We start from the raw sequence: 3,940 nt of genomic DNA, 5'->3' as shown, positions 1-3,940 counted from the left end.
TTGAATCTCGAATTCTTGGTGAGAGGGAGTGAGAGAGAATGTGTTTGTTCTCCTTGAGAAATAGTGAATAAAGTGGGAAGAGAGATAAAGATTTCTCTAGCTTTTGTTCAATATTATGGCTGAAAAAGAGTGTAAAAAAGACACTGATTGACTAGGTATAGGTGAATAGTGACTGGGGGTTGTATTATGAAGGTATGGGGAGGTTGCTTGTGTCCTTGTCCAAAGGAGAAGTCAACACTTCACTTAAATATCTCACCAAATAGATTTTATTCTTAGGCAAGGATTTTCCCCAAAATATAATTAAAATATGAATATATTTAGGTTTTATTATGTTAAAACGAGTTTGGATGAAAATCCTGCGTTAAAATCATGAAAAACGAGCTTAAAACGAAGTTTGGGTCAAAAACCGGCAATATGGACCGAACCTGCGAGGTTCGACTCTAAGGGAGTGAGAACCGAGAGAAGGGAAAGAAGGAACCAAGAGTAGAGAAGGGGACCGAAGGTGCGAGGGGGGAGGGACCGAAGGTCCGAGGTTCGGTTCGGTCTGCTGAGCTTCGGTCCGAGATGGTGTAGTTCGCTTCTAACAAGTTCGGTTCCTAAGAGGTTCGGCTCCTTAAAAGGGTTCGACTCCTTAAGGCTGTTTTTCGCATAGACTTCCGTTTTCGAGCTCTTTTCGTCAAATTCGAGGGTCGGGATGCCCCGAGTGATTATAAGAAGTTGAGAGAGATTTTGAGAGAGATTTGCGAGAGATTACACACACTTGGAGAGATTTCTCATATAGAGAGAGATATTTCACATACTTGGAGAGCTTTCTCATACAAAGAGAGATTTGGGAGAGATTTCACACACCTGGAGAGATTTAGGAGAGATTTCACATTCTTGGAGAGATTTGGGAGAGATTTCACATACTTGGAGAGATTTCACATACTTGGAGAGATTTGGGAGAGATTTCACATTCTTGGAGAGATTTGGGAGAGATTTCACATACTTGGAGAGATTTGGGAGAGATTTCACATACTTGGAGAGATTTGGGAGAGATTTCACATACTTGGAGAGATTTCTCATTCAGAGAAAGATTTGGGAGAGATTTCACACACTTTGAGAGATTTGGGAGAGATTTAAGATATAGAGAAATAGAGTGAAAGAGATCGAGAGATACTTCGTTTGCGACCTTTTTAAGTGTTTTGCTTCGTAACGCAAGGTTTGTATATCCCGTTAAGTCTTGATATGATTGTTATATGCCCCCGAGGGTTAAGGAATAAGGTTTGATCGAATAGATTTATCACTTGCCCTGATTAGGGTTTAGAATTTCCGAACACGTGAAAACTCTAAGTGATACTTTGTATTAAGATTGTGAGTAGTACGATATGAATCATATTGGAAACCCTAATATACAAGGGTTAAATGAATTGATCGGTTTGACTTGTTGACTTTATTTGACTTTGACTTGACCATAAATTGACGATTGTCACAATACCTTACGGATTATTCGATTTATGTGATATGTTAGAACAACATGCTATTACTAGGCTAGGGATCTTCGGGAATTGCATGATAAAATTGCCTGATTATATGATGTCAGATAGCCTAGGGTTTTTCCGTATATGAAATTGACATAATTAGTATAGTTGCTTAGTGTATGCATCACAGCCGTACATAATTAAGATTTTATTGCCTGAGAATGTTTGGTTTGGCCTTATTTCATGTTCTTGTTTGATGAAGGGATTAGGGTAGGATCAGGTATTCGAAGGTCTATATGGTCCAACGTTATGTATGGTTAGCATACACGAGTGCTGCAGGGTTGGTGGAAGTTTCATGGGTGGGTTGTGTGAGGTCGGTAGGCCAGTATAGGACATTTAGCATTCCTTTAGGAGTGAGGATGGAGTGTTTGTTATGTTTATGCATATTGTTAGGGTGTTGTGGTGACACTTGAGACAAATATGGGTATGTGTGGAAGGTAGTATGGGCCCATACTACTAAAAGAATAGGACCCATACGCGTAGCAAGTAAGTCACAACCACTAGGGTTTTGTTGGGAGTTCGTTCCCAGATTATTATATGGAGTATCTGATATCTTCCTGGTATGTTTTTAGCATGGTGGTTACCCGAAGATTTGTGACTGGATCCGGATCAGGATCAGGATCAGGAGATGGTGGTCAGGAGGGACCGGCAAGGCCCGAGGTTGTTGGTCAGATGAGGGCGGATGAGTTGGACGCCGGGACCAACTCGACGAGTTCGATGAACATAATGTTGATTTTGTTCCCATACCCTTTGAACAATTCACAATTGTATAATATTCAACAGAAAACTAATCATAGGCTCTGATACCACTAATGAGTTTTGAGCATAACAACAATTTCTAAGTGTGCATGCAACCCTAATGCTTTGGATCTAGGTTTACTCTAATTGAACATGCAAACTTGAACACAAAAGGAGAAACCCTAGGAAGTGTCTAAAATTTTCAAAATTCATATAAAACTAGGGTTAGGTTACATACCTTGATTGCTATATTGTAATAACAATGATTCCCTTGTAGATCTTGAAGCTTGAGAATTTAGTGTCACAAGTGTAATACCTCTAATGGCTCACAAACACACAATGCAAGAGAATGATATGACAGAGGAGGAGATCAACTTTCCGTCTATTGCTTCTTCCAAAGAGAGTGGCCGAAAATTATAGCCTTAAGGGTTCTATTTATAGTGCACCAAGGATGCTATAGATAACCTTAATCTCAAATATGGTAAGTAGCCACCTCCTTTGATTATCCATATATGATATGATATTATAGAAATGCTAATCTTATATATACACATTAAAAACCGTCCACCCCTGTGACATCCCCAAAATCTCGTCCAGAAAAAACCGGTTTCATTTATGCTTTTTAAACATTTTCAGAGTAAATCCTTTTGATTTTAAAAGAGATGCAGAATTTGTTCCCAAAAACAAAAACATGATAAAATTGATTTTTATCAAAACATTTCATAAAGAAATATAATTTCATTTCATAATCAAAAATCGGGATGTCATGTTCCGATATAGATCATAAAGCATAAACGATAACATTACAAGTCATTCAACAAATATATACATATACAGACTTGAAAACAAAACAACTTGATGATTCATCCATCTTATGCCCTTGCACCACTTCCTGTAATACAAATAAACTGAATGGGTCAGGCTTGGGGGTCTGGTGAGCATATAGGGTTTTCAACCCACAAAAAATAATTATATTTAATTTCAACAATCAACAATAACCCGATTACCCATTCCCGTTATCCTCACTTTACGTCCCTAAAACAACATCTATTATAAGGAACTTAATTTAGGATTTTCATCGGGACGGACATTACTGCAGAGGGGCTTCCTCTACAATAAGTGTCCTAAGGCAACCATGTGGGGGATAGAGTACACCGGTGAACACATCGTTCACAACACCTACAGGTTATGAGCCTGCTAGCGTTCCACAGGACTGTCTAGAATAGTCTGTGGTCATCATCCATACTCTGCTGAATGACTAGAATAACACCAACAACGAGGCCTCTCATCAATTTATTTCATTGCGCACCAACTGTCTACCCATGTTCTACCCAACATATTAGTAGATAAAAATATACATGTTTTATACATAATTTTAAAAGAAAAACTGTATAGCATGCTCTTTCAATTCTCCATCCAAATAGCAAGTAACACATAAACACATAACAAGAAATTTCAAGGAGAGTCATATAAGTCTATGTGTTAGAAGGTAATAATAATACCCTCACACAACCCGTATTCTTAAATACATTCAACGATTACTTGTATAATATCGCGTATTGAAAGGGACTATACACTCACTTAATCAGAAGATGATCGGGCAACACTACGACTTGCAGAAGTAGTATTCTTCGGTAGATCTGGAAGATTTTCACAAAAACCGGGCTCCTCGCGGGCAGGGC

The sequence above is a fragment of the Lactuca serriola genome, chromosome 4, assembly GCF_051521515.1.
Source record: "Lactuca serriola cultivar US96UC23 chromosome 4, Lser_US96UC23_V15, whole genome shotgun sequence".
NCBI classification, from domain to species: domain Eukaryota; kingdom Viridiplantae; phylum Streptophyta; class Magnoliopsida; order Asterales; family Asteraceae; genus Lactuca; species Lactuca serriola.
The sequence above is the reverse complement of the archived record's forward strand: the minus strand, read 5'-3'. Positions refer to the sequence as shown.